The 27,978-nt window shown below is 41.7% G+C and overlaps 32 non-coding genes across 32 annotated transcripts; 16 read left to right on the top strand and 16 right to left on the bottom strand.

The window, feature by feature from the left end:
• Positions 1-66: 66 nt before the first annotated feature.
• Positions 67-138, bottom strand: TRNAE-UUC (transfer RNA glutamic acid (anticodon UUC)). The gene has a single exon. It is a non-coding gene; the product is annotated as a tRNA-Glu (tRNA).
• Positions 139-1,361: 1,223 nt separating this feature from the next.
• TRNAM-CAU (transfer RNA methionine (anticodon CAU)) lies at positions 1,362-1,434 on the top strand. The gene has a single exon. It is a non-coding gene; the product is annotated as a tRNA-Met (tRNA).
• A 334-nt stretch (positions 1,435-1,768) lies between these two features.
• On the bottom strand, positions 1,769-1,840 carry TRNAE-UUC (transfer RNA glutamic acid (anticodon UUC)). Its single transcript has one exon. It is a non-coding gene; the product is annotated as a tRNA-Glu (tRNA).
• A 1,224-nt stretch (positions 1,841-3,064) lies between these two features.
• Positions 3,065-3,137, top strand: TRNAM-CAU (transfer RNA methionine (anticodon CAU)). Its single transcript has one exon. It is a non-coding gene; the product is annotated as a tRNA-Met (tRNA).
• Positions 3,138-3,471: 334 nt separating this feature from the next.
• TRNAE-UUC (transfer RNA glutamic acid (anticodon UUC)) lies at positions 3,472-3,543 on the bottom strand. The gene has a single exon. It is a non-coding gene; the product is annotated as a tRNA-Glu (tRNA).
• A 1,218-nt stretch (positions 3,544-4,761) lies between these two features.
• TRNAM-CAU (transfer RNA methionine (anticodon CAU)) lies at positions 4,762-4,834 on the top strand. The gene has a single exon. It is a non-coding gene; the product is annotated as a tRNA-Met (tRNA).
• Positions 4,835-5,168: 334 nt separating this feature from the next.
• Positions 5,169-5,240, bottom strand: TRNAE-UUC (transfer RNA glutamic acid (anticodon UUC)). The gene has a single exon. It is a non-coding gene; the product is annotated as a tRNA-Glu (tRNA).
• Positions 5,241-6,452: 1,212 nt separating this feature from the next.
• Positions 6,453-6,525, top strand: TRNAM-CAU (transfer RNA methionine (anticodon CAU)). Its single transcript has one exon. It is a non-coding gene; the product is annotated as a tRNA-Met (tRNA).
• A 1,624-nt stretch (positions 6,526-8,149) lies between these two features.
• Positions 8,150-8,222, top strand: TRNAM-CAU (transfer RNA methionine (anticodon CAU)). The gene has a single exon. It is a non-coding gene; the product is annotated as a tRNA-Met (tRNA).
• A 334-nt stretch (positions 8,223-8,556) lies between these two features.
• Positions 8,557-8,628, bottom strand: TRNAE-UUC (transfer RNA glutamic acid (anticodon UUC)). Its single transcript has one exon. It is a non-coding gene; the product is annotated as a tRNA-Glu (tRNA).
• Positions 8,629-9,840: 1,212 nt separating this feature from the next.
• On the top strand, positions 9,841-9,913 carry TRNAM-CAU (transfer RNA methionine (anticodon CAU)). Its single transcript has one exon. It is a non-coding gene; the product is annotated as a tRNA-Met (tRNA).
• Positions 9,914-10,247: 334 nt separating this feature from the next.
• TRNAE-UUC (transfer RNA glutamic acid (anticodon UUC)) lies at positions 10,248-10,319 on the bottom strand. The gene has a single exon. It is a non-coding gene; the product is annotated as a tRNA-Glu (tRNA).
• Positions 10,320-11,537: 1,218 nt separating this feature from the next.
• Positions 11,538-11,610, top strand: TRNAM-CAU (transfer RNA methionine (anticodon CAU)). The gene has a single exon. It is a non-coding gene; the product is annotated as a tRNA-Met (tRNA).
• Positions 11,611-11,944: 334 nt separating this feature from the next.
• TRNAE-UUC (transfer RNA glutamic acid (anticodon UUC)) lies at positions 11,945-12,016 on the bottom strand. Its single transcript has one exon. It is a non-coding gene; the product is annotated as a tRNA-Glu (tRNA).
• Positions 12,017-13,240: 1,224 nt separating this feature from the next.
• On the top strand, positions 13,241-13,313 carry TRNAM-CAU (transfer RNA methionine (anticodon CAU)). Its single transcript has one exon. It is a non-coding gene; the product is annotated as a tRNA-Met (tRNA).
• Positions 13,314-13,647: 334 nt separating this feature from the next.
• On the bottom strand, positions 13,648-13,719 carry TRNAE-UUC (transfer RNA glutamic acid (anticodon UUC)). Its single transcript has one exon. It is a non-coding gene; the product is annotated as a tRNA-Glu (tRNA).
• A 1,218-nt stretch (positions 13,720-14,937) lies between these two features.
• TRNAM-CAU (transfer RNA methionine (anticodon CAU)) lies at positions 14,938-15,010 on the top strand. Its single transcript has one exon. It is a non-coding gene; the product is annotated as a tRNA-Met (tRNA).
• Positions 15,011-15,344: 334 nt separating this feature from the next.
• Positions 15,345-15,416, bottom strand: TRNAE-UUC (transfer RNA glutamic acid (anticodon UUC)). The gene has a single exon. It is a non-coding gene; the product is annotated as a tRNA-Glu (tRNA).
• Positions 15,417-16,634: 1,218 nt separating this feature from the next.
• TRNAM-CAU (transfer RNA methionine (anticodon CAU)) lies at positions 16,635-16,707 on the top strand. Its single transcript has one exon. It is a non-coding gene; the product is annotated as a tRNA-Met (tRNA).
• Positions 16,708-17,041: 334 nt separating this feature from the next.
• On the bottom strand, positions 17,042-17,113 carry TRNAE-UUC (transfer RNA glutamic acid (anticodon UUC)). Its single transcript has one exon. It is a non-coding gene; the product is annotated as a tRNA-Glu (tRNA).
• A 1,212-nt stretch (positions 17,114-18,325) lies between these two features.
• On the top strand, positions 18,326-18,398 carry TRNAM-CAU (transfer RNA methionine (anticodon CAU)). Its single transcript has one exon. It is a non-coding gene; the product is annotated as a tRNA-Met (tRNA).
• Positions 18,399-18,732: 334 nt separating this feature from the next.
• TRNAE-UUC (transfer RNA glutamic acid (anticodon UUC)) lies at positions 18,733-18,804 on the bottom strand. Its single transcript has one exon. It is a non-coding gene; the product is annotated as a tRNA-Glu (tRNA).
• Positions 18,805-20,022: 1,218 nt separating this feature from the next.
• Positions 20,023-20,095, top strand: TRNAM-CAU (transfer RNA methionine (anticodon CAU)). Its single transcript has one exon. It is a non-coding gene; the product is annotated as a tRNA-Met (tRNA).
• A 334-nt stretch (positions 20,096-20,429) lies between these two features.
• TRNAE-UUC (transfer RNA glutamic acid (anticodon UUC)) lies at positions 20,430-20,501 on the bottom strand. Its single transcript has one exon. It is a non-coding gene; the product is annotated as a tRNA-Glu (tRNA).
• Positions 20,502-21,713: 1,212 nt separating this feature from the next.
• TRNAM-CAU (transfer RNA methionine (anticodon CAU)) lies at positions 21,714-21,786 on the top strand. Its single transcript has one exon. It is a non-coding gene; the product is annotated as a tRNA-Met (tRNA).
• A 334-nt stretch (positions 21,787-22,120) lies between these two features.
• TRNAE-UUC (transfer RNA glutamic acid (anticodon UUC)) lies at positions 22,121-22,192 on the bottom strand. The gene has a single exon. It is a non-coding gene; the product is annotated as a tRNA-Glu (tRNA).
• A 1,212-nt stretch (positions 22,193-23,404) lies between these two features.
• On the top strand, positions 23,405-23,477 carry TRNAM-CAU (transfer RNA methionine (anticodon CAU)). The gene has a single exon. It is a non-coding gene; the product is annotated as a tRNA-Met (tRNA).
• Positions 23,478-23,811: 334 nt separating this feature from the next.
• On the bottom strand, positions 23,812-23,883 carry TRNAE-UUC (transfer RNA glutamic acid (anticodon UUC)). Its single transcript has one exon. It is a non-coding gene; the product is annotated as a tRNA-Glu (tRNA).
• Positions 23,884-25,101: 1,218 nt separating this feature from the next.
• On the top strand, positions 25,102-25,174 carry TRNAM-CAU (transfer RNA methionine (anticodon CAU)). The gene has a single exon. It is a non-coding gene; the product is annotated as a tRNA-Met (tRNA).
• A 334-nt stretch (positions 25,175-25,508) lies between these two features.
• Positions 25,509-25,580, bottom strand: TRNAE-UUC (transfer RNA glutamic acid (anticodon UUC)). The gene has a single exon. It is a non-coding gene; the product is annotated as a tRNA-Glu (tRNA).
• Positions 25,581-26,792: 1,212 nt separating this feature from the next.
• On the top strand, positions 26,793-26,865 carry TRNAM-CAU (transfer RNA methionine (anticodon CAU)). Its single transcript has one exon. It is a non-coding gene; the product is annotated as a tRNA-Met (tRNA).
• A 334-nt stretch (positions 26,866-27,199) lies between these two features.
• On the bottom strand, positions 27,200-27,271 carry TRNAE-UUC (transfer RNA glutamic acid (anticodon UUC)). Its single transcript has one exon. It is a non-coding gene; the product is annotated as a tRNA-Glu (tRNA).
• Positions 27,272-27,978: the final 707 nt, after the last annotated feature.

Here is a 27,978-nt window from a genome sequence, read left to right as displayed (position 1 = left end):
AAATACGTTTGACTAAAAAACACGCGTCAGTTTTTGAATGTTGGCAGCGGTGCAGAAAAGGATGCGTTCCCATACCAGGAGTCGAACCCAGGCCGCCTGGGTGAAAACCAGGAATCCTAACCGCTAGACCATATGGGAGAAGATGTACTGCCAGCTCACTTACAATATGAAAAAAAAGAGGTGTACTGCTTTGCACAAGCAACTTCCACAGATTATTACGTGCATTTTGCCTCGTTAGCGCAGCAGGTAGCGCGTCAGTCTCGTAATCTGAAGGTCATGAGTTCGATTCTCACATGGGGCACTGGTACCGTGTTTCCTTAACTGATTTTGCAACCATCTTGGCTAGAGAGTCACAGCTCTTTTCCATTCAGTAGCAAAATATCACCAATTGATGGAAGGGGAGCTCCAATGACAAACAGGGATAAAGGCTTGTTGAGTCCCTTAACACCCAGGAATTAAAAGTGAGAGATATGAATGGTTTGAGATATGACATCAAATAAGCTTTTGTGCAAATAAATATCCAAAAAACCTGGTGGTCTGCATTTTTGGCTGCAAAGAGCAGTTCCAACCTAAACTGATTCTGTCTGCAAGGCACGTGTTGGCTTTGGAATGTGGACACTAGTCCCCAAAAAAAAGTCTCTCCCATAGCAGGAATCGAACCAGTCAACCAGGAATACTAACTAAGTCTTTCTCCACATGGTGTAAGCAGTACAGTAAACAGCAAGACAGGTGTAAAAAAAAAAAAAAAAAAAAAAAAAAGAGTGTTTTGCTTTGAATACAAAACATCAACATTACAAGAGCTGAAACACGCTACATGGTCAAGGTTTTTGGCACGTCAGTTGAATAATTTGAAGATCATGAGTTTTTTGCTCACACGTGGCATCCTCCTTTTCTCAAGAGATTTTGTCACTAACTCTGAACTTTCCAATTCAGTTCTAAACTGTTTCCGATTAGAAAGAACATGGGAGCCCTAATGACAGACAGGACACATGGCTTGTTGAGTCCCTTGACACTTTTGTGTAAAACTGTGTAGTTGAAAAAGGCTTAAGCTATGAAACAAAAGGAAATCTTTTGCAAAAGTCATAATGCATCGCCAATGTTAAGTATTTTTGTTGCAAAATGAAAATCTACCAGAAACATTTTTGATTGAAAAACACGTGTCAGTCTTTGAATGGTGGCAGTAGCTAAGATAAAGATGCATTCCCATACCGGGAGTCAAACCCGGGCCACCTGGGTGAGAGCCAGGAATCCTAACCGCTAGACCATATGGGAAAAGATGCTCTAATGTCTCAGTGACATTATGAAAAAAAAAAGTTTTCTGCTATGCACAATAAACTTCTGCAGATCTGCAGGTACAGCTTGCCTCGTTAGCGCAGTAGGTAGCGTGTCAGTCTCATAATCTGAAGGTCGTGAGTTCGAGCCTCACACGGGGCACTGTTCCCTCCTTTTCTCGAGAGATTTTGTCACCAACTTAGAACTTTTCCATTCAATTCTACAACTTTTTCCATTAGAAAGGAAATGGGAATCCAAATAACTTACCGGACCCATGAGTTGTTGAGTCCCTTGACACTTTAGTGTAAAAAGGGGTGGTTGAGAATGAGTTGAGCTACGAATCCAAATTGAATCTTGTGTGAAGGGTCAGAATGAAGTGCCAAAACGCGGGCGTTCAGCATTTTTGCCTGAAAAAAACAAATCCTACTTGAAATACGTTTGACTAAAAAACACGCGTCAGTTTTTGAATGTTGGCAGCGGTGCAGAAAAGGATGCGTTCCCATACCAGGAGTCGAACCCAGGCCGCCTGGGTGAAAACCAGGAATCCTAACCGCTAGACCATATGGGAGAAGATGTACTGCCAGCTCACTTACAATATGAAAAAAAAGAGGTGTACTGCTTTGCACAAGCAACTTCCACAGATTATTACGTGCATTTTGCCTCGTTAGCGCAGCAGGTAGCGCGTCAGTCTCGTAATCTGAAGGTCATGAGTTCGATTCTCACATGGGGCACTGGTACCGTGTTTCCTTAACTGATTTTGCAACCATCTTGGCTAGAGAGTCACAGCTCTTTTCCATTCAGTAGCAAAATATCACCAATTGATGGAAGGGGAGCTCCAATGACAAACAGGGATAAAGGCTTGTTGAGTCCCTTAACACCCAGGAATTAAAAGTGAGAGATATGAATGGTTTGAGATATGACATCAAATAAGCTTTTGTGCAAATAAATATCCAAAAAACCTGGTGGTCTGCATTTTTGGCTGCAAAGAGCAGTTCCAACCTAAACTGATTCTGTCTGCAAGGCACGTGTTGGCTTTGGAATGTGGACACTAGTCCCCAAAAAAAAGTCTCTCCCATAGCAGGAATCGAACCAGTCAACCAGGAATACTAACTAAGTCTTTCTCCACATGGTGTAAGCAGTACAGTAAACAGCAAGACAGGTGTAAAAAAAAAAAAAAAAAAAAAAAAAAAGAGTGTTTTGCTTTGAATACAAAACATCAACATTACAAGAGCTGAAACACGCTACATGGTCAAGGTTTTTGGCACGTCAGTTGAATAATTTGAAGATCATGAGTTTTTTGCTCACACGTGGCATCCTCCTTTTCTCAAGAGATTTTGTCACTAACTCTGAACTTTCCAATTCAGTTCTAAACTGTTTCCGATTAGAAAGAACATGGGAGCCCTAATGACAGACAGGACACATGGCTTGTTGAGTCCCTTGACACTTTTGTGTAAAACTGTGTAGTTGAAAAAGGCTTAAGCTATGAAACAAAAGGAAATCTTTTGCAAAAGTCATAATGCATCGCCAATGTTAAGTATTTTTGTTGCAAAGTGAAAATCTACCAGAAACATTTTTGATTGAAAAACACGTGTCAGTCTTTGAATGGTGGCAGTAGCTAAGATAAAGATGCATTCCCATACCGGGAGTCAAACCCGGGCCACCTGGGTGAGAGCCAGGAATCCTAACCGCTAGACCATATGGGAAAAGATGCTCTAATGTCTCAGTGACATTATGAAAAAAAAAAGTTTTCTGCTATGCACAATAAACTTCTGCAGATCTGCAGGTACAGCTTGCCTCGTTAGCGCAGTAGGTAGCGTGTCAGTCTCATAATCTGAAGGTCGTGAGTTCGAGCCTCACACGGGGCACTGTTCCCTCCTTTTCTCGAGAGATTTTGTCACCAACTTAGAACTTTTCCATTCAATTCTACAACTTTTTCCATTAGAAAGGAAATGGGAATCCAAATAACTTACCGGACCCATGAGTTGTTGAGTCCCTTGACACTTTAGTGTAAAAAGGGGTGGTTGAGAATGAGTTGAGCTACGAATCCAAATTGAATCTTGTGTGAAGGGTCAGAATGAAGTGCCAAAACGCGGGCGTTCAGCATTTTTGCCTGAAAAAAACAAATCCTACTTGAAATACATTTGACTAAAAAACACGCGTCAGTTTTTGAATGTTGGCAGCGGTGCAGAAAAGGATGCGTTCCCATACCAGGAGTCGAACCCAGGCCGCCTGGGTGAAAACCAGGAATCCTAACCGCTAGACCATATGGGAGAAGATGTACTGCCAGCTCACTTACAATATGAAAAAAAAGAGGTGTACTGCTTTGCACAAGCAACTTCCACAGATTATTACGTGCATTTTGCCTCGTTAGCGCAGCAGGTAGCGCGTCAGTCTCGTAATCTGAAGGTCATGAGTTCGATTCTCACATGGGGCACTGGTACCGTGTTTCCTTAACTGATTTTGCAACCATCTTGGCTAGAGAGTCACAGCTCTTTTCCATTCAGTAGCAAAATATCACCAATTGATGGAAGGGGAGCTCCAATGACAAACAGGGATAAAGGCTTGTTGAGTCCCTTAACACCCAGGAATTAAAAGTGAGAGATATGAATGGTTTGAGATATGACATCAAATAAGCTTTTGTGCAAATAAATATCCAAAAAACCTGGTGGTCTGCATTTTTGGCTGCAAAGAGCAGTTCCAACCTAAACTGATTCTGTCTGCAAGGCACGTGTTGGCTTTGGAATGTGGACACTAGTCCCCAAAAAAAAGTCTCTCCCATAGCAGGAATCGAACCAGTCAACCAGGAATACTAACTAAGTCTTTCTCCACATGGTGTAAGCAGTACAGTAAACAGCAAGACAGGTGTAAAAAAAAAAAAAAAAAAAAAGAGTGTTTTGCTTTGAATACAAAACATCAACATTACAAGAGCTGAAACACGCTACATGGTCAAGGTTTTTGGCACGTCAGTTGAATAATTTGAAGATCATGAGTTTTTTGCTCACACGTGGCATCCTCCTTTTCTCAAGAGATTTTGTCACTAACTCTGAACTTTCCAATTCAGTTCTAAACTGTTTCCGATTAGAAAGAACATGGGAGCCCTAATGACAGACAGGACACATGGCTTGTTGAGTCCCTTGACACTTTTGTGTAAAACTGTGTAGTTGAAAAAGGCTTAAGCTATGAAACAAAAGGAAATCTTTTGCAAAAGTCATAATGCATCGCCAATGTTAAGTATTTTTGTTGCAAAGTGAAAATCTACCAGAAACATTTTTGATTGAAAAACACGTGTCAGTCTTTGAATGGTGGCAGTAGCTAAGATAAAGATGCATTCCCATACCAGGAGTCAAACCCGGGCCACCTGGGTGAGAGCCAGGAATCCTAACCGCTAGACCATATGGGAAAAGATGCTCTAATGTCTCAGTGACATTATGAAAAAAAAAAGTTTTCTGCTATGCACAATAAACTTCTGCAGATCTGCAGGTACAGCTTGCCTCGTTAGCGCAGTAGGTAGCGTGTCAGTCTCATAATCTGAAGGTCGTGAGTTCGAGCCTCACACGGGGCACTGTTCCCTCCTTTTCTCGAGAGATTTTGTCACCAACTTAGAACTTTTCCATTCAATTCTACAACTTTTTCCATTAGAAAGGAAATGGGAATCCAAATAACTTACCGGACCCATGAGTTGTTGAGTCCCTTGACACTTTAGTGTAAAAAGGGGTGGTTGAGAATGAGTTGAGCTACGAATCCAAATTGAATCTTGTGTGAAGGGTCAGAATGAAGTGCCAAAACGCGGGCGTTCAGCATTTTTGCCTGAAAAAAACAAATCCTACTTGAAATACGTTTGACTAAAAAACACGCGTCAGTTTTTGAATGTTGGCAGCGGTGCAGAAAAGGATGCGTTCCCATACCAGGAGTCGAACCCAGGCCGCCTGGGTGAAAACCAGGAATCCTAACCGCTAGACCATATGGGAGAAGATGTACTGCCAGCTCACTTACAATATGAAAAAAAAGAGGTGTACTGCTTTGCACAAGCAACTTCCGCAGATTATTACGTGCATTTTGCCTCGTTAGCGCAGCAGGTAGCGCGTCAGTCTCGTAATCTGAAGGTCATGAGTTCGATTCTCACATGGGGCACTGGTACCGTGTTTCCTTAACTGATTTTGCAACCATCTTGGCTAGAGAGTCACAGCTCTTTTCCATTCAGTAGCAAAATATCACCAATTGATGGAAGGGGAGCTCCAATGACAAACAGGGATAAAGGCTTGTTGAGTCCCTTAACACCCAGGAATTAAAAGTGAGAGATATGAATGGTTTGAGATATGACATCAAATAAGCTTTTGTGCAAATAAATATCCAAAAAACCTGGTGGTCTGCATTTTTGGCTGCAAAGAGCAGTTCCAACCTAAACTGATTCTGTCTGCAAGGCACGTGTTGGCTTTGGAATGTGGACACTAGTCCCCAAAAAAAAGTCTCTCCCATAGCAGGAATCGAACCAGTCAACCAGGAATACTAACTAAGTCTTTCTCCACATGGTGTAAGCAGTACAGTAAACAGCAAGACAGGTGTAAAAAAAAAAAAAAAGAGTGTTTTGCTTTGAATACAAAACATCAACATTACAAGAGCTGAAACACGCTACATGGTCAAGGTTTTTGGCACGTCAGTTGAATAATTTGAAGATCATGAGTTTTTTGCTCACACGTGGCGTCCTCCTTTTCTCAAGAGATTTTGTCACTAACTCTGAACTTTCCAATTCAGTTCTAAACTGTTTCCGATTAGAAAGAACATGGGAGCCCTAATGACAGACAGGACACATGGCTTGTTGAGTCCCTTGACACTTTTGTGTAAAACTGTGTAGTTGAAAAAGGCTTAAGCTATGAAACAAAAGGAAATCTTTTGCAAAAGTCATAATGCATCGCCAATGTTAAGTATTTTTGTTGCAAAGTGAAAATCTACCAGAAACATTTTTGATTGAAAAACACGTGTCAGTCTTTGAATGGTGGCAGTAGCTAAGATAAAGATGCATTCCCATACCGGGAGTCAAACCCGGGCCACCTGGGTGAGAGCCAGGAATCCTAACCGCTAGACCATATGGGAAAAGATGCTCTAATGTCTCAGTGACATTATGAAAAAAAAAAGTTTTCTGCTATGCACAATAAACTTCTGCAGATCTGCAGGTACAGCTTGCCTCGTTAGCGCAGTAGGTAGCGTGTCAGTCTCATAATCTGAAGGTCGTGAGTTCGAGCCTCACACGGGGCACTGTTCCCTCCTTTTCTCGAGAGATTTTGTCACCAACTTAGAACTTTTCCATTCAATTCTACAACTTTTTCCATTAGAAAGGAAATGAGAATCCAAATAACTTACCGGACCCATGAGTTGTTGAGTCCCTTGACACTTTAGTGTAAAAAGGGGTGGTTGAGAATGAGTTGAGCTACGAATCCAAATTGAATCTTGTGTGAAGGGTCAGAATGAAGTGCCAAAACGCGGGCGTTCAGCATTTTTGCCTGAAAAAAACAAATCCTACTTGAAATACGTTTGACTAAAAAACACGCGTCAGTTTTTGAATGTTGGCAGCGGTGCAGAAAAGGATGCGTTCCCATACCAGGAGTCAAACCCAGGCCGCCTGGGTGAAAACCAGGAATCCTAACCGCTAGACCATATGGGAGAAGATGTACTGCCAGCTCACTTACAATATGAAAAAAAAGAGGTGTACTGCTTTGCACAAGCAACTTCCACAGATTATTACGTGCATTTTGCCTCGTTAGCGCAGCAGGTAGCGCGTCAGTCTCGTAATCTGAAGGTCATGAGTTCGATTCTCACATGGGGCACTGGTACCGTGTTTCCTTAACTGATTTTGCAACCATCTTGGCTAGAGAGTCACAGCTCTTTTCCATTCAGTAGCAAAATATCACCAATTGATGGAAGGGGAGCTCCAATGACAAACAGGGATAAAGGCTTGTTGAGTCCCTTAACACCCAGGAATTAAAAGTGAGAGATATGAATGGTTTGAGATATGACATCAAATAAGCTTTTGTGCAAATAAATATCCAAAAAACCTGGTGGTCTGCATTTTTGGCTGCAAAGAGCAGTTCCAACCTAAACTGATTCTGTCTGCAAGGCACGTGTTGGCTTTGGAATGTGGACACTAGTCCCCAAAAAAAAGTCTCTCCCATAGCAGGAATCGAACCAGTCAACCAGGAATACTAACTAAGTCTTTCTCCACATGGTGTAAGCAGTACAGTAAACAGCAAGACAGGTGTAAAAAAAAAAAAAAAAAAAAAGAGTGTTTTGCTTTGAATACAAAACATCAACATTACAAGAGCTGAAACACGCTACATGGTCAAGGTTTTTGGCACGTCAGTTGAATAATTTGAAGATCATGAGTTTTTTGCTCACACGTGGCATCCTCCTTTTCTCAAGAGATTTTGTCACTAACTCTGAACTTTCCAATTCAGTTCTAAACTGTTTCCGATTAGAAAGAACATGGGAGCCCTAATGACAGACAGGACACATGGCTTGTTGAGTCCCTTGACACTTTTGTGTAAAACTGTGTAGTTGAAAAAGGCTTAAGCTATGAAACAAAAGGAAATCTTTTGCAAAAGTCATAATGCATCGCCAATGTTAAGTATTTTTGTTGCAAAGTGAAAATCTACCAGAAACATTTTTGATTGAAAAACACGTGTCAGTCTTTGAATGGTGGCAGTAGCTAAGATAAAGATGCATTCCCATACCAGGAGTCAAACCCGGGCCACCTGGGTGAGAGCCAGGAATCCTAACCGCTAGACCATATGGGAAAAGATGCTCTAATGTCTCAGTGACATTATGAAAAAAAAAAGTTTTCTGCTATGCACAATAAACTTCTGCAGATCTGCAGGTACAGCTTGCCTCGTTAGCGCAGTAGGTAGCGTGTCAGTCTCATAATCTGAAGGTCGTGAGTTCGAGCCTCACACGGGGCACTGTTCCCTCCTTTTCTCGAGAGATTTTGTCACCAACTTAGAACTTTTCCATTCAATTCTACAACTTTTTCCATTAGAAAGGAAATGGGAATCCAAATAACTTACCGGACCCATGAGTTGTTGAGTCCCTTGACACTTTAGTGTAAAAAGGGGTGGTTGAGAATGAGTTGAGCTACGAATCCAAATTGAATCTTGTGTGAAGGGTCAGAATGAAGTGCCAAAACGCGGGCGTTCAGCATTTTTGCCTGAAAAAAACAAATCCTACTTGAAATACGTTTGACTAAAAAACACGCGTCAGTTTTTGAATGTTGGCAGCGGTGCAGAAAAGGATGCGTTCCCATACCAGGAGTCGAACCCAGGCCGCCTGGGTGAAAACCAGGAATCCTAACCGCTAGACCATATGGGAGAAGATGTACTGCCAGCTCACTTACAATATGAAAAAAAAGAGGTGTACTGCTTTGCACAAGCAACTTCCGCAGATTATTACGTGCATTTTGCCTCGTTAGCGCAGCAGGTAGCGCGTCAGTCTCGTAATCTGAAGGTCATGAGTTCGATTCTCACATGGGGCACTGGTACCGTGTTTCCTTAACTGATTTTGCAACCATCTTGGCTAGAGAGTCACAGCTCTTTTCCATTCAGTAGCAAAATATCACCAATTGATGGAAGGGGAGCTCCAATGACAAACAGGGATAAAGGCTTGTTGAGTCCCTTAACACCCAGGAATTAAAAGTGAGAGATATGAATGGTTTGAGATATGACATCAAATAAGCTTTTGTGCAAATAAATATCCAAAAAACCTGGTGGTCTGCATTTTTGGCTGCAAAGAGCAGTTCCAACCTAAACTGATTCTGTCTGCAAGGCACGTGTTGGCTTTGGAATGTGGACACTAGTCCCCAAAAAAAAGTCTCTCCCATAGCAGGAATCGAACCAGTCAACCAGGAATACTAACTAAGTCTTTCTCCACATGGTGTAAGCAGTACAGTAAACAGCAAGACAGGTGTAAAAAAAAAAAAAAAGAGTGTTTTGCTTTGAATACAAAACATCAACATTACAAGAGCTGAAACACGCTACATGGTCAAGGTTTTTGGCACGTCAGTTGAATAATTTGAAGATCATGAGTTTTTTGCTCACACGTGGCATCCTCCTTTTCTCAAGAGATTTTGTCACTAACTCTGAACTTTCCAATTCAGTTCTAAACTGTTTCCGATTAGAAAGAACATGGGAGCCCTAATGACAGACAGGACACATGGCTTGTTGAGTCCCTTGACACTTTTGTGTAAAACTGTGTAGTTGAAAAAGGCTTAAGCTATGAAACAAAAGGAAATCTTTTGCAAAAGTCATAATGCATCGCCAATGTTAAGTATTTTTGTTGCAAAGTGAAAATCTACCAGAAACATTTTTGATTGAAAAACACGTGTCAGTCTTTGAATGGTGGCAGTAGCTAAGATAAAGATGCATTCCCATACCGGGAGTCAAACCCGGGCCACCTGGGTGAGAGCCAGGAATCCTAACCGCTAGACCATATGGGAAAAGATGCTCTAATGTCTCAGTGACATTATGAAAAAAAAAAGTTTTCTGCTATGCACAATAAACTTCTGCAGATCTGCAGGTACAGCTTGCCTCGTTAGCGCAGTAGGTAGCGTGTCAGTCTCATAATCTGAAGGTCGTGAGTTCGAGCCTCACACGGGGCACTGTTCCCTCCTTTTCTCGAGAGATTTTGTCACCAACTTAGAACTTTTCCATTCAATTCTACAACTTTTTCCATTAGAAAGGAAATGAGAATCCAAATAACTTACCGGACCCATGAGTTGTTGAGTCCCTTGACACTTTAGTGTAAAAAGGGGTGGTTGAGAATGAGTTGAGCTATGAATCCAAATTGAATCTTGTGTGAAGGGTCAGAATGAAGTGCCAAAACGCGGGCGTTCAGCATTTTTGCCTGAAAAAAACAAATCCTACTTGAAATACGTTTGACTAAAAAACACGCGTCAGTTTTTGAATGTTGGCAGCGGTGCAGAAAAGGATGCGTTCCCATACCAGGAGTCGAACCCAGGCCGCCTGGGTGAAAACCAGGAATCCTAACCGCTAGACCATATGGGAGAAGATGTACTGCCAGCTCACTTACAATATGAAAAAAAAGAGGTGTACTGCTTTGCACAAGCAACTTCCACAGATTATTACGTGCATTTTGCCTCGTTAGCGCAGCAGGTAGCGCGTCAGTCTCGTAATCTGAAGGTCATGAGTTCGATTCTCACATGGGGCACTGGTACCGTGTTTCCTTAACTGATTTTGCAACCATCTTGGCTAGAGAGTCACAGCTCTTTTCCATTCAGTAGCAAAATATCACCAATTGATGGAAGGGGAGCTCCAATGACAAACAGGGATAAAGGCTTGTTGAGTCCCTTAACACCCAGGAATTAAAAGTGAGAGATATGAATGGTTTGAGATATGACATCAAATAAGCTTTTGTGCAAATAAATATCCAAAAAACCTGGTGGTCTGCATTTTTGGCTGCAAAGAGCAGTTCCAACCTAAACTGATTCTGTCTGCAAGGCACGTGTTGGCTTTGGAATGTGGACACTAGTCCCCAAAAAAAAGTCTCTCCCATAGCAGGAATCGAACCAGTCAACCAGGAATACTAACTAAGTCTTTCTCCACATGGTGTAAGCAGTACAGTAAACAGCAAGACAGGTGTAAAAAAAAAAAAAAAAAAAAAGAGTGTTTTGCTTTGAATACAAAACATCAACATTACAAGAGCTGAAACACGCTACATGGTCAAGGTTTTTGGCACGTCAGTTGAATAATTTGAAGATCATGAGTTTTTTGCTCACACGTGGCATCCTCCTTTTCTCAAGAGATTTTGTCACTAACTCTGAACTTTCCAATTCAGTTCTAAACTGTTTCCGATTAGAAAGAACATGGGAGCCCTAATGACAGACAGGACACATGGCTTGTTGAGTCCCTTGACACTTTTGTGTAAAACTGTGTAGTTGAAAAAGGCTTAAGCTATGAAACAAAAGGAAATCTTTTGCAAAAGTCATAATGCATCGCCAATGTTAAGTATTTTTGTTGCAAAGTGAAAATCTACCAGAAACATTTTTGATTGAAAAACACGTGTCAGTCTTTGAATGGTGGCAGTAGCTAAGATAAAGATGCATTCCCATACCGGGAGTCAAACCCGGGCCACCTGGGTGAGAGCCAGGAATCCTAACCGCTAGACCATATGGGAAAAGATGCTCTAATGTCTCAGTGACATTATGAAAAAAAAAAGTTTTCTGCTATGCACAATAAACTTCTGCAGATCTGCAGGTACAGCTTGCCTCGTTAGCGCAGTAGGTAGCGTGTCAGTCTCATAATCTGAAGGTCGTGAGTTCGAGCCTCACACGGGGCACTGTTCCCTCCTTTTCTCGAGAGATTTTGTCACCAACTTAGAACTTTTCCATTCAATTCTACAACTTTTTCCATTAGAAAGGAAATGGGAATCCAAATAACTTACCGGACCCATGAGTTGTTGAGTCCCTTGACACTTTAGTGTAAAAAGGGGTGGTTGAGAATGAGTTGAGCTACGAATCCAAATTGAATCTTGTGTGAAGGGTCAGAATGAAGTGCCAAAACGCGGGCGTTCAGCATTTTTGCCTGAAAAAAACAAATCCTACTTGAAATACGTTTGACTAAAAAACACGCGTCAGTTTTTGAATGTTGGCAGCGGTGCAGAAAAGGATGCGTTCCCATACCAGGAGTCGAACCCAGGCCGCCTGGGTGAAAACCAGGAATCCTAACCGCTAGACCATATGGGAGAAGATGTACTGCCAGCTCACTTACAATATGAAAAAAAAGAGGTGTACTGCTTTGCACAAGCAACTTCCACAGATTATTACGTGCATTTTGCCTCGTTAGCGCAGCAGGTAGCGCGTCAGTCTCGTAATCTGAAGGTCATGAGTTCGATTCTCACATGGGGCACTGGTACCGTGTTTCCTTAACTGATTTTGCAACCATCTTGGCTAGAGAGTCACAGCTCTTTTCCATTCAGTAGCAAAATATCACCAATTGATGGAAGGGGAGCTCCAATGACAAACAGGGATAAAGGCTTGTTGAGTCCCTTAACACCCAGGAATTAAAAGTGAGAGATATGAATGGTTTGAGATATGACATCAAATAAGCTTTTGTGCAAATAAATATCCAAAAAACCTGGTGGTCTGCATTTTTGGCTGCAAAGAGCAGTTCCAACCTAAACTGATTCTGTCTGCAAGGCACGTGTTGGCTTTGGAATGTGGACACTAGTCCCCAAAAAAAAGTCTCTCCCATAGCAGGAATCGAACCAGTCAACCAGGAATACTAACTAAGTCTTTCTCCACATGGTGTAAGCAGTACAGTAAACAGCAAGACAGGTGTAAAAAAAAAAAAAAAAAAAAAAAAAAAGAGTGTTTTGCTTTGAATACAAAACATCAACATTACAAGAGCTGAAACACGCTACATGGTCAAGGTTTTTGGCACGTCAGTTGAATAATTTGAAGATCATGAGTTTTTTGCTCACACGTGGCATCCTCCTTTTCTCAAGAGATTTTGTCACTAACTCTGAACTTTCCAATTCAGTTCTAAACTGTTTCCGATTAGAAAGAACATGGGAGCCCTAATGACAGACAGGACACATGGCTTGTTGAGTCCCTTGACACTTTTGTGTAAAACTGTGTAGTTGAAAAAGGCTTAAGCTATGAAACAAAAGGAAATCTTTTGCAAAAGTCATAATGCATCGCCAATGTTAAGTATTTTTGTTGCAAAGTGAAAATCTACCAGAAACATTTTTGATTGAAAAACACGTGTCAGTCTTTGAATGGTGGCAGTAGCTAAGATAAAGATGCATTCCCATACCGGGAGTCAAACCCGGGCCACCTGGGTGAGAGCCAGGAATCCTAACCGCTAGACCATATGGGAAAAGATGCTCTAATGTCTCAGTGACATTATGAAAAAAAAAAGTTTTCTGCTATGCACAATAAACTTCTGCAGATCTGCAGGTACAGCTTGCCTCGTTAGCGCAGTAGGTAGCGTGTCAGTCTCATAATCTGAAGGTCGTGAGTTCGAGCCTCACACGGGGCACTGTTCCCTCCTTTTCTCGAGAGATTTTGTCACCAACTTAGAACTTTTCCATTCAATTCTACAACTTTTTCCATTAGAAAGGAAATGGGAATCCAAATAACTTACCGGACCCATGAGTTGTTGAGTCCCTTGACACTTTAGTGTAAAAAGGGGTGGTTGAGAATGAGTTGAGCTACGAATCCAAATTGAATCTTGTGTGAAGGGTCAGAATGAAGTGCCAAAACGCGGGCGTTCAGCATTTTTGCCTGAAAAAAACAAATCCTACTTGAAATACATTTGACTAAAAAACACGCGTCAGTTTTTGAATGTTGGCAGCGGTGCAGAAAAGGATGCGTTCCCATACCAGGAGTCGAACCCAGGCCGCCTGGGTGAAAACCAGGAATCCTAACCGCTAGACCATATGGGAGAAGATGTACTGCCAGCTCACTTACAATATGAAAAAAAAGAGGTGTACTGCTTTGCACAAGCAACTTCCACAGATTATTACGTGCATTTTGCCTCGTTAGCGCAGCAGGTAGCGCGTCAGTCTCGTAATCTGAAGGTCATGAGTTCGATTCTCACATGGGGCACTGGTACCGTGTTTCCTTAACTGATTTTGCAACCATCTTGGCTAGAGAGTCACAGCTCTTTTCCATTCAGTAGCAAAATATCACCAATTGATGGAAGGGGAGCTCCAATGACAAACAGGGATAAAGGCTTGTTGAGTCCCTTAACACCCAGGAATTAAAAGTGAGAGATATGAATGGTTTGAGATATGACATCAAATAAGCTTTTGTGCAAATAAATATCCAAAAAACCTGGTGGTCTGCATTTTTGGCTGCAAAGAGCAGTTCCAACCTAAACTGATTCTGTCTGCAAGGCACGTGTTGGCTTTGGAATGTGGACACTAGTCCCCAAAAAAAAGTCTCTCCCATAGCAGGAATCGAACCAGTCAACCAGGAATACTAACTAAGTCTTTCTCCACATGGTGTAAGCAGTACAGTAAACAGCAAGACAGGTGTAAAAAAAAAAAAAAAAAAAAAGAGTGTTTTGCTTTGAATACAAAACATCAACATTACAAGAGCTGAAACACGCTACATGGTCAAGGTTTTTGGCACGTCAGTTGAATAATTTGAAGATCATGAGTTTTTTGCTCACACGTGGCATCCTCCTTTTCTCAAGAGATTTTGTCACTAACTCTGAACTTTCCAATTCAGTTCTAAACTGTTTCCGATTAGAAAGAACATGGGAGCCCTAATGACAGACAGGACACATGGCTTGTTGAGTCCCTTGACACTTTTGTGTAAAACTGTGTAGTTGAAAAAGGCTTAAGCTATGAAACAAAAGGAAATCTTTTGCAAAAGTCATAATGCATCGCCAATGTTAAGTATTTTTGTTGCAAAGTGAAAATCTACCAGAAACATTTTTGATTGAAAAACACGTGTCAGTCTTTGAATGGTGGCAGTAGCTAAGATAAAGATGCATTCCCATACCGGGAGTCAAACCCGGGCCACCTGGGTGAGAGCCAGGAATCCTAACCGCTAGACCATATGGGAAAAGATGCTCTAATGTCTCAGTGACATTATGAAAAAAAAAAGTTTTCTGCTATGCACAATAAACTTCTGCAGATCTGCAGGTACAGCTTGCCTCGTTAGCGCAGTAGGTAGCGTGTCAGTCTCATAATCTGAAGGTCGTGAGTTCGAGCCTCACACGGGGCACTGTTCCCTCCTTTTCTCGAGAGATTTTGTCACCAACTTAGAACTTTTCCATTCAATTCTACAACTTTTTCCATTAGAAAGGAAATGGGAATCCAAATAACTTACCGGACCCATGAGTTGTTGAGTCCCTTGACACTTTAGTGTAAAAAGGGGTGGTTGAGAATGAGTTGAGCTACGAATCCAAATTGAATCTTGTGTGAAGGGTCAGAATGAAGTGCCAAAACGCGGGCGTTCAGCATTTTTGCCTGAAAAAAACAAATCCTACTTGAAATACGTTTGACTAAAAAACACGCGTCAGTTTTTGAATGTTGGCAGCGGTGCAGAAAAGGATGCGTTCCCATACCAGGAGTCGAACCCAGGCCGCCTGGGTGAAAACCAGGAATCCTAACCGCTAGACCATATGGGAGAAGATGTACTGCCAGCTCACTTAAAATATGAAAAAAAAGAGGTGTACTGCTTTGCACAAGCAACTTCCACAGATTATTACGTGCATTTTGCCTCGTTAGCGCAGCAGGTAGCGCGTCAGTCTCGTAATCTGAAGGTCATGAGTTCGATTCTCACATGGGGCACTGGTACCGTGTTTCCTTAACTGATTTTGCAACCATCTTGGCTAGAGAGTCACAGCTCTTTTCCATTCAGTAGCAAAATATCACCAATTGATGGAAGGGGAGCTCCAATGACAAACAGGGATAAAGGCTTGTTGAGTCCCTTAACACCCAGGAATTAAAAGTGAGAGATATGAATGGTTTGAGATATGACATCAAATAAGCTTTTGTGCAAATAAATATCCAAAAAACCTGGTGGTCTGCATTTTTGGCTGCAAAGAGCAGTTCCAACCTAAACTGATTCTGTCTGCAAGGCACGTGTTGGCTTTGGAATGTGGACACTAGTCCCCAAAAAAAAGTCTCTCCCATAGCAGGAATCGAACCAGTCAACCAGGAATACTAACTAAGTCTTTCTCCACATGGTGTAAGCAGTACAGTAAACAGCAAGACAGGTGTAAAAAAAAAAAAAAAAAAAAAGAGTGTTTTGCTTTGAATACAAAACATCAACATTACAAGAGCTGAAACACGCTACATGGTCAAGGTTTTTGGCACGTCAGTTGAATAATTTGAAGATCATGAGTTTTTTGCTCACACGTGGCATCCTCCTTTTCTCAAGAGATTTTGTCACTAACTCTGAACTTTCCAATTCAGTTCTAAACTGTTTCCGATTAGAAAGAACATGGGAGCCCTAATGACAGACAGGACACATGGCTTGTTGAGTCCCTTGACACTTTTGTGTAAAACTGTGTAGTTGAAAAAGGCTTAAGCTATGAAACAAAAGGAAATCTTTTGCAAAAGTCATAATGCATCGCCAATGTTAAGTATTTTTGTTGCAAAGTGAAAATCTACCAGAAACATTTTTGATTGAAAAACACGTGTCAGTCTTTGAATGGTGGCAGTAGCTAAGATAAAGATGCATTCCCATACCAGGAGTCAAACCCGGGCCACCTGGGTGAGAGCCAGGAATCCTAACCGCTAGACCATATGGGAAAAGATGCTCTAATGTCTCAGTGACATTATGAAAAAAAAAAGTTTTCTGCTATGCACAATAAACTTCTGCAGATCTGCAGGTACAGCTTGCCTCGTTAGCGCAGTAGGTAGCGTGTCAGTCTCATAATCTGAAGGTCGTGAGTTCGAGCCTCACACGGGGCACTGTTCCCTCCTTTTCTCGAGAGATTTTGTCACCAACTTAGAACTTTTCCATTCAATTCTACAACTTTTTCCATTAGAAAGGAAATGGGAATCCAAATAACTTACCGGACCCATGAGTTGTTGAGTCCCTTGACACTTTAGTGTAAAAAGGGGTGGTTGAGAATGAGTTGAGCTACGAATCCAAATTGAATCTTGTGTGAAGGGTCAGAATGAAGTGCCAAAACGCGGGCGTTCAGCATTTTTGCCTGAAAAAAACAAATCCTACTTGAAATACGTTTGACTAAAAAACACGCGTCAGTTTTTGAATGTTGGCAGCGGTGCAGAAAAGGATGCGTTCCCATACCAGGAGTCGAACCCAGGCCGCCTGGGTGAAAACCAGGAATCCTAACCGCTAGACCATATGGGAGAAGATGTACTGCCAGCTCACTTACAATATGAAAAAAAAGAGGTGTACTGCTTTGCACAAGCAACTTCCGCAGATTATTACGTGCATTTTGCCTCGTTAGCGCAGCAGGTAGCGCGTCAGTCTCGTAATCTGAAGGTCATGAGTTCGATTCTCACATGGGGCACTGGTACCGTGTTTCCTTAACTGATTTTGCAACCATCTTGGCTAGAGAGTCACAGCTCTTTTCCATTCAGTAGCAAAATATCACCAATTGATGGAAGGGGAGCTCCAATGACAAACAGGGATAAAGGCTTGTTGAGTCCCTTAACACCCAGGAATTAAAAGTGAGAGATATGAATGGTTTGAGATATGACATCAAATAAGCTTTTGTGCAAATAAATATCCAAAAAACCTGGTGGTCTGCATTTTTGGCTGCAAAGAGCAGTTCCAACCTAAACTGATTCTGTCTGCAAGGCACGTGTTGGCTTTGGAATGTGGACACTAGTCCCCAAAAAAAAGTCTCTCCCATAGCAGGAATCGAACCAGTCAACCAGGAATACTAACTAAGTCTTTCTCCACATGGTGTAAGCAGTACAGTAAACAGCAAGACAGGTGTAAAAAAAAAAAAAAAGAGTGTTTTGCTTTGAATACAAAACATCAACATTACAAGAGCTGAAACACGCTACATGGTCAAGGTTTTTGGCACGTCAGTTGAATAATTTGAAGATCATGAGTTTTTTGCTCACACGTGGCATCCTCCTTTTCTCAAGAGATTTTGTCACTAACTCTGAACTTTCCAATTCAGTTCTAAACTGTTTCCGATTAGAAAGAACATGGGAGCCCTAATGACAGAAAGGACACATGGCTTGTTGAGTCCCTTGACACTTTTGTGTAAAACTGTGTAGTTGAAAAAGGCTTAAGCTATGAAACAAAAGGAAATCTTTTGCAAAAGTCATAATGCATCGCCAATGTTAAGTATTTTTGTTGCAAAGTGAAAATCTACCAGAAACATTTTTGATTGAAAAACACGTGTCAGTCTTTGAATGGTGGCAGTAGCTAAGATAAAGATGCATTCCCATACCGGGAGTCAAACCCGGGCCACCTGGGTGAGAGCCAGGAATCCTAACCGCTAGACCATATGGGAAAAGATGCTCTAATGTCTCAGTGACATTATGAAAAAAAAAAGTTTTCTGCTATGCACAATAAACTTCTGCAGATCTGCAGGTACAGCTTGCCTCGTTAGCGCAGTAGGTAGCGTGTCAGTCTCATAATCTGAAGGTCGTGAGTTCGAGCCTCACACGGGGCACTGTTCCCTCCTTTTCTCGAGAGATTTTGTCACCAACTTAGAACTTTTCCATTCAATTCTACAACTTTTTCCATTAGAAAGGAAATGAGAATCCAAATAACTTACCGGACCCATGAGTTGTTGAGTCCCTTGACACTTTAGTGTAAAAAGGGGTGGTTGAGAATGAGTTGAGCTACGAATCCAAATTGAATCTTGTGTGAAGGGTCAGAATGAAGTGCCAAAACGCGGGCGTTCAGCATTTTTGCCTGAAAAAAACAAATCCTACTTGAAATACGTTTGACTAAAAAACACGCGTCAGTTTTTGAATGTTGGCAGCGGTGCAGAAAAGGATGCGTTCCCATACCAGGAGTCGAACCCAGGCCGCCTGGGTGAAAACCAGGAATCCTAACCGCTAGACCATATGGGAGAAGATGTACTGCCAGCTCACTTACAATATGAAAAAAAAGAGGTGTACTGCTTTGCACAAGCAACTTCCACAGATTATTACGTGCATTTTGCCTCGTTAGCGCAGCAGGTAGCGCGTCAGTCTCGTAATCTGAAGGTCATGAGTTCGATTCTCACATGGGGCACTGGTACCGTGTTTCCTTAACTGATTTTGCAACCATCTTGGCTAGAGAGTCACAGCTCTTTTCCATTCAGTAGCAAAATATCACCAATTGATGGAAGGGGAGCTCCAATGACAAACAGGGATAAAGGCTTGTTGAGTCCCTTAACACCCAGGAATTAAAAGTGAGAGATATGAATGGTTTGAGATATGACATCAAATAAGCTTTTGTGCAAATAAATATCCAAAAAACCTGGTGGTCTGCATTTTTGGCTGCAAAGAGCAGTTCCAACCTAAACTGATTCTGTCTGCAAGGCACGTGTTGGCTTTGGAATGTGGACACTAGTCCCCAAAAAAAAGTCTCTCCCATAGCAGGAATCGAACCAGTCAACCAGGAATACTAACTAAGTCTTTCTCCACATGGTGTAAGCAGTACAGTAAACAGCAAGACAGGTGTAAAAAAAAAAAAAAAAAAAAAGAGTGTTTTGCTTTGAATACAAAACATCAACATTACAAGAGCTGAAACACGCTACATGGTCAAGGTTTTTGGCACGTCAGTTGAATAATTTGAAGATCATGAGTTTTTTGCTCACACGTGGCATCCTCCTTTTCTCAAGAGATTTTGTCACTAACTCTGAACTTTCCAATTCAGTTCTAAACTGTTTCCGATTAGAAAGAACATGGGAGCCCTAATGACAGACAGGACACATGGCTTGTTGAGTCCCTTGACACTTTTGTGTAAAACTGTGTAGTTGAAAAAGGCTTAAGCTATGAAACAAAAGGAAATCTTTTGCAAAAGTCATAATGCATCGCCAATGTTAAGTATTTTTGTTGCAAAGTGAAAATCTACCAGAAACATTTTTGATTGAAAAACACGTGTCAGTCTTTGAATGGTGGCAGTAGCTAAGATAAAGATGCATTCCCATACCGGGAGTCAAACCCGGGCCACCTGGGTGAGAGCCAGGAATCCTAACCGCTAGACCATATGGGAAAAGATGCTCTAATGTCTCAGTGACATTATGAAAAAAAAAAGTTTTCTGCTATGCACAATAAACTTCTGCAGATCTGCAGGTACAGCTTGCCTCGTTAGCGCAGTAGGTAGCGTGTCAGTCTCATAATCTGAAGGTCGTGAGTTCGAGCCTCACACGGGGCACTGTTCCCTCCTTTTCTCGAGAGATTTTGTCACCAACTTAGAACTTTTCCATTCAATTCTACAACTTTTTCCATTAGAAAGGAAATGGGAATCCAAATAACTTACCGGACCCATGAGTTGTTGAGTCCCTTGACACTTTAGTGTAAAAAGGGGTGGTTGAGAATGAGTTGAGCTACGAATCCAAATTGAATCTTGTGTGAAGGGTCAGAATGAAGTGCCAAAACGCGGGCGTTCAGCATTTTTGCCTGAAAAAAACAAATCCTACTTGAAATACGTTTGACTAAAAAACACGCGTCAGTTTTTGAATGTTGGCAGCGGTGCAGAAAAGGATGCGTTCCCATACCAGGAGTCGAACCCAGGCCGCCTGGGTGAAAACCAGGAATCCTAACCGCTAGACCATATGGGAGAAGATGTACTGCCAGCTCACTTACAATATGAAAAAAAAGAGGTGTACTGCTTTGCACAAGCAACTTCCACAGATTATTACGTGCATTTTGCCTCGTTAGCGCAGCAGGTAGCGCGTCAGTCTCGTAATCTGAAGGTCATGAGTTCGATTCTCACATGGGGCACTGGTACCGTGTTTCCTTAACTGATTTTGCAACCATCTTGGCTAGAGAGTCACAGCTCTTTTCCATTCAGTAGCAAAATATCACCAATTGATGGAAGGGGAGCTCCAATGACAAACAGGGATAAAGGCTTGTTGAGTCCCTTAACACCCAGGAATTAAAAGTGAGAGATATGAATGGTTTGAGATATGACATCAAATAAGCTTTTGTGCAAATAAATATCCAAAAAACCTGGTGGTCTGCATTTTTGGCTGCAAAGAGCAGTTCCAACCTAAACTGATTCTGTCTGCAAGGCACGTGTTGGCTTTGGAATGTGGACACTAGTCCCCAAAAAAAAGTCTCTCCCATAGCAGGAATCGAACCAGTCAACCAGGAATACTAACTAAGTCTTTCTCCACATGGTGTAAGCAGTACAGTAAACAGCAAGACAGGTGTAAAAAAAAAAAAAAAGAGTGTTTTGCTTTGAATACAAAACATCAACATTACAAGAGCTGAAACACGCTACATGGTCAAGGTTTTTGGCACGTCAGTTGAATAATTTGAAGATCATGAGTTTTTTGCTCACACGTGGCATCCTCCTTTTCTCAAGAGATTTTGTCACTAACTCTGAACTTTCCAATTCAGTTCTAAACTGTTTCCGATTAGAAAGAACATGGGAGCCCTAATGACAGACAGGACACATGGCTTGTTGAGTCCCTTGACACTTTTGTGTAAAACTGTGTAGTTGAAAAAGGCTTAAGCTATGAAACAAAAGGAAATCTTTTGCAAAAGTCATAATGCATCGCCAATGTTAAGTATTTTTGTTGCAAAGTGAAAATCTACCAGAAACATTTTTGATTGAAAAACACGTGTCAGTCTTTGAATGGTGGCAGTAGCTAAGATAAAGATGCATTCCCATACCGGGAGTCAAACCCGGGCCACCTGGGTGAGAGCCAGGAATCCTAACCGCTAGACCATATGGGAAAAGATGCTCTAATGTCTCAGTGACATTATGAAAAAAAAAAGTTTTCTGCTATGCACAATAAACTTCTGCAGATCTGCAGGTACAGCTTGCCTCGTTAGCGCAGTAGGTAGCGTGTCAGTCTCATAATCTGAAGGTCGTGAGTTCGAGCCTCACACGGGGCACTGTTCCCTCCTTTTCTCGAGAGATTTTGTCACCAACTTAGAACTTTTCCATTCAATTCTACAACTTTTTCCATTAGAAAGGAAATGAGAATCCAAATAACTTACCGGACCCATGAGTTGTTGAGTCCCTTGACACTTTAGTGTAAAAAGGGGTGGTTGAGAATGAGTTGAGCTACGAATCCAAATTGAATCTTGTGTGAAGGGTCAGAATGAAGTGCCAAAACGCGGGCGTTCAGCATTTTTGCCTGAAAAAAACAAATCCTACTTGAAATACGTTTGACTAAAAAACACGCGTCAGTTTTTGAATGTTGGCAGCGGTGCAGAAAAGGATGCGTTCCCATACCAGGAGTCGAACCCAGGCCGCCTGGGTGAAAACCAGGAATCCTAACCGCTAGACCATATGGGAGAAGATGTACTGCCAGCTCACTTACAATATGAAAAAAAAGAGGTGTACTGCTTTGCACAAGCAACTTCCACAGATTATTACGTGCATTTTGCCTCGTTAGCGCAGCAGGTAGCGCGTCAGTCTCGTAATCTGAAGGTCATGAGTTCGATTCTCACATGGGGCACTGGTACCGTGTTTCCTTAACTGATTTTGCAACCATCTTGGCTAGAGAGTCACAGCTCTTTTCCATTCAGTAGCAAAATATCACCAATTGATGGAAGGGGAGCTCCAATGACAAACAGGGATAAAGGCTTGTTGAGTCCCTTAACACCCAGGAATTAAAAGTGAGAGATATGAATGGTTTGAGATATGACATCAAATAAGCTTTTGTGCAAATAAATATCCAAAAAACCTGGTGGTCTGCATTTTTGGCTGCAAAGAGCAGTTCCAACCTAAACTGATTCTGTCTGCAAGGCACGTGTTGGCTTTGGAATGTGGACACTAGTCCCCAAAAAAAAGTCTCTCCCATAGCAGGAATCGAACCAGTCAACCAGGAATACTAACTAAGTCTTTCTCCACATGGTGTAAGCAGTACAGTAAACAGCAAGACAGGTGTAAAAAAAAAAAAAAAGAGTGTTTTGCTTTGAATACAAAACATCAACATTACAAGAGCTGAAACACGCTACATGGTCAAGGTTTTTGGCACGTCAGTTGAATAATTTGAAGATCATGAGTTTTTTGCTCACACGTGGCATCCTCCTTTTCTCAAGAGATTTTGTCACTAACTCTGAACTTTCCAATTCAGTTCTAAACTGTTTCCGATTAGAAAGAACATGGGAGCCCTAATGACAGACAGGACACATGGCTTGTTGAGTCCCTTGACACTTTTGTGTAAAACTGTGTAGTTGAAAAAGGCTTAAGCTATGAAACAAAAGGAAATCTTTTGCAAAAGTCATAATGCATCGCCAATGTTAAGTATTTTTGTTGCAAAGTGAAAATCTACCAGAAACATTTTTGATTGAAAAACACGTGTCAGTCTTTGAATGGTGGCAGTAGCTAAGATAAAGATGCATTCCCATACCGGGAGTCAAACCCGGGCCACCTGGGTGAGAGCCAGGAATCCTAACCGCTAGACCATATGGGAAAAGATGCTCTAATGTCTCAGTGACATTATGAAAAAAAAAAGTTTTCTGCTATGCACAATAAACTTCTGCAGATCTGCAGGTACAGCTTGCCTCGTTAGCGCAGTAGGTAGCGTGTCAGTCTCATAATCTGAAGGTCGTGAGTTCGAGCCTCACACGGGGCACTGTTCCCTCCTTTTCTCGAGAGATTTTGTCACCAACTTAGAACTTTTCCATTCAATTCTACAACTTTTTCCATTAGAAAGGAAATGAGAATCCAAATAACTTACCGGACCCATGAGTTGTTGAGTCCCTTGACACTTTAGTGTAAAAAGGGGTGGTTGAGAATGAGTTGAGCTACGAATCCAAATTGAATCTTGTGTGAAGGGTCAGAATGAAGTGCCAAAACGCGGGCGTTCAGCATTTTTGCCTGAAAAAAACAAATCCTACTTGAAATACGTTTGACTAAAAAACACGCGTCAGTTTTTGAATGTTGGCAGCGGTGCAGAAAAGGATGCGTTCCCATACCAGGAGTCGAACCCAGGCCGCCTGGGTGAAAACCAGGAATCCTAACCGCTAGACCATATGGGAGAAGATGTACTGCCAGCTCACTTACAATATGAAAAAAAAGAGGTGTACTGCTTTGCACAAGCAACTTCCACAGATTATTACGTGCATTTTGCCTCGTTAGCGCAGCAGGTAGCGCGTCAGTCTCGTAATCTGAAGGTCATGAGTTCGATTCTCACATGGGGCACTGGTACCGTGTTTCCTTAACTGATTTTGCAACCATCTTGGCTAGAGAGTCACAGCTCTTTTCCATTCAGTAGCAAAATATCACCAATTGATGGAAGGGGAGCTCCAATGACAAACAGGGATAAAGGCTTGTTGAGTCCCTTAACACCCAGGAATTAAAAGTGAGAGATATGAATGGTTTGAGATATGACATCAAATAAGCTTTTGTGCAAATAAATATCCAAAAAACCTGGTGGTCTGCATTTTTGGCTGCAAAGAGCAGTTCCAACCTAAACTGATTCTGTCTGCAAGGCACGTGTTGGCTTTGGAATGTGGACACTAGTCCCCAAAAAAAAGTCTCTCCCATAGCAGGAATCGAACCAGTCAACCAGGAATACTAACTAAGTCTTTCTCCACATGGTGTAAGCAGTACAGTAAACAGCAAGACAGGTGTAAAAAAAAAAAAAAAAAAAAAGAGTGTTTTGCTTTGAATACAAAACATCAACATTACAAGAGCTGAAACACGCTACATGGTCAAGGTTTTTGGCACGTCAGTTGAATAATTTGAAGATCATGAGTTTTTTGCTCACACGTGGCATCCTCCTTTTCTCAAGAGATTTTGTCACTAACTCTGAACTTTCCAATTCAGTTCTAAACTGTTTCCGATTAGAAAGAACATGGGAGCCCTAATGACAGACAGGACACATGGCTTGTTGAGTCCCTTGACACTTTTGTGTAAAACTGTGTAGTTGAAAAAGGCTTAAGCTATGAAACAAAAGGAAATCTTTTGCAAAAGTCATAATGCATCGCCAATGTTAAGTATTTTTGTTGCAAAGTGAAAATCTACCAGAAACATTTTTGATTGAAAAACACGTGTCAGTCTTTGAATGGTGGCAGTAGCTAAGATAAAGATGCATTCCCATACCGGGAGTCAAACCCGGGCCACCTGGGTGAGAGCCAGGAATCCTAACCGCTAGACCATATGGGAAAAGATGCTCTAATGTCTCAGTGACATTATGAAAAAAAAAAGTTTTCTGCTATGCACAATAAACTTCTGCAGATCTGCAGGTACAGCTTGCCTCGTTAGCGCAGTAGGTAGCGTGTCAGTCTCATAATCTGAAGGTCGTGAGTTCGAGCCTCACACGGGGCACTGTTCCCTCCTTTTCTCGAGAGATTTTGTCACCAACTTAGAACTTTTCCATTCAATTCTACAACTTTTTCCATTAGAAAGGAAATGGGAATCCAAATAACTTACCGGACCCATGAGTTGTTGAGTCCCTTGACACTTTAGTGTAAAAAGGGGTGGTTGAGAATGAGTTGAGCTACGAATCCAAATTGAATCTTGTGTGAAGGGTCAGAATGAAGTGCCAAAACGCGGGCGTTCAGCATTTTTGCCTGAAAAAAACAAATCCTACTTGAAATACGTTTGACTAAAAAACACGCGTCAGTTTTTGAATGTTGGCAGCGGTGCAGAAAAGGATGCGTTCCCATACCAGGAGTCGAACCCAGGCCGCCTGGGTGAAAACCAGGAATCCTAACCGCTAGACCATATGGGAGAAGATGTACTGCCAGCTCACTTACAATATGAAAAAAAAGAGGTGTACTGCTTTGCACAAGCAACTTCCACAGATTATTACGTGCATTTTGCCTCGTTAGCGCAGCAGGTAGCGCGTCAGTCTCGTAATCTGAAGGTCATGAGTTCGATTCTCACATGGGGCACTGGTACCGTGTTTCCTTAACTGATTTTGCAACCATCTTGGCTAGAGAGTCACAGCTCTTTTCCATTCAGTAGCAAAATATCACCAATTGATGGAAGGGGAGCTCCAATGACAAACAGGGATAAAGGCTTGTTGAGTCCCTTAACACCCAGGAATTAAAAGTGAGAGATATGAATGGTTTGAGATATGACATCAAATAAGCTTTTGTGCAAATAAATATCCAAAAAACCTGGTGGTCTGCATTTTTGGCTGCAAAGAGCAGTTCCAACCTAAACTGATTCTGTCTGCAAGGCACGTGTTGGCTTTGGAATGTGGACACTAGTCCCCAAAAAAAAGTCTCTCCCATAGCAGGAATCGAACCAGTCAACCAGGAATACTAACTAAGTCTTTCTCCACATGGTGTAAGCAGTACAGTAAACAGCAAGACAGGTGTAAAAAAAAAAAAAAAGAGTGTTTTGCTTTGAATACAAAACATCAACATTACAAGAGCTGAAACACGCTACATGGTCAAGGTTTTTGGCACGTCAGTTGAATAATTTGAAGATCATGAGTTTTTTGCTCACACGTGGCATCCTCCTTTTCTCAAGAGATTTTGTCACTAACTCTGAACTTTCCAATTCAGTTCTAAACTGTTTCCGATTAGAAAGAACATGGGAGCCCTAATGACAGACAGGACACATGGCTTGTTGAGTCCCTTGACACTTTTGTGTAAAACTGTGTAGTTGAAAAAGGCTTAAGCTATGAAACAAAAGGAAATCTTTTGCAAAAGTCATAATGCATCGCCAATGTTAAGTATTTTTGTTGCAAAGTGAAAATCTACCAGAAACATTTTTGATTGAAAAACACGTGTCAGTCTTTGAATGGTGGCAGTAGCTAAGATAAAGATGCATTCCCATACCGGGAGTCAAACCCGGGCCACCTGGGTGAGAGCCAGGAATCCTAACCGCTAGACCATATGGGAAAAGATGCTCTAATGTCTCAGTGACATTATGAAAAAAAAAAGTTTTCTGCTATGCACAATAAACTTCTGCAGATCTGCAGGTACAGCTTGCCTCGTTAGCGCAGTAGGTAGCGTGTCAGTCTCATAATCTGAAGGTCGTGAGTTCGAGCCTCACACGGGGCACTGTTCCCTCCTTTTCTCGAGAGATTTTGTCACCAACTTAGAACTTTTCCATTCAATTCTACAACTTTTTCCATTAGAAAGGAAATGGGAATCCAAATAACTTACCGGACCCATGAGTTGTTGAGTCCCTTGACACTTTAGTGTAAAAAGGGGTGGTTGAGAATGAGTTGAGCTACGAATCCAAATTGAATCTTGTGTGAAGGGTCAGAATGAAGTGCCAAAACGCGGGCGTTCAGCATTTTTGCCTGAAAAAAACAAATCCTACTTGAAATACATTTGACTAAAAAACACGCGTCAGTTTTTGAATGTTGGCAGCGGTGCAGAAAAGGATGCGTTCCCATACCAGGAGTCGAACCCAGGCCGCCTGGGTGAAAACCAGGAATCCTAACCGCTAGACCATATGGGAGAAGATGTACTGCCAGCTCACTTACAATATGAAAAAAAAGAGGTGTACTGCTTTGCACAAGCAACTTCCACAGATTATTACGTGCATTTTGCCTCGTTAGCGCAGCAGGTAGCGCGTCAGTCTCGTAATCTGAAGGTCATGAGTTCGATTCTCACATGGGGCACTGGTACCGTGTTTCCTTAACTGATTTTGCAACCATCTTGGCTAGAGAGTCACAGCTCTTTTCCATTCAGTAGCAAAATATCACCAATTGATGGAAGGGGAGCTCCAATGACAAACAGGGATAAAGGCTTGTTGAGTCCCTTAACACCCAGGAATTAAAAGTGAGAGATATGAATGGTTTGAGATATGACATCAAATAAGCTTTTGTGCAAATAAATATCCAAAAAACCTGGTGGTCTGCATTTTTGGCTGCAAAGAGCAGTTCCAACCTAAACTGATTCTGTCTGCAAGGCACGTGTTGGCTTTGGAATGTGGACACTAGTCCCCAAAAAAAAGTCTCTCCCATAGCAGGAATCGAACCAGTCAACCAGGAATACTAACTAAGTCTTTCTCCACATGGTGTAAGCAGTACAGTAAACAGCAAGACAGGTGTAAAAAAAAAAAAAAAAAAAAAGAGTGTTTTGCTTTGAATACAAAACATCAACATTACAAGAGCTGAAACACGCTACATGGTCAAGGTTTTTGGCACGTCAGTTGAATAATTT

The sequence above is a fragment of the Phyllobates terribilis genome, unplaced genomic scaffold (genome assembly GCF_046119375.1).
Source record: "Phyllobates terribilis strain yellow unplaced genomic scaffold, ASM4611937v1 Scaffold_11__3_contigs__length_659146591, whole genome shotgun sequence".
In the NCBI taxonomy this organism is placed as follows: Eukaryota; Metazoa; Chordata; class Amphibia; order Anura; family Dendrobatidae; genus Phyllobates; species Phyllobates terribilis.
The sequence above is the reverse complement of the archived record's forward strand: the minus strand, read 5'-3'. Positions and strand labels throughout refer to the sequence as shown.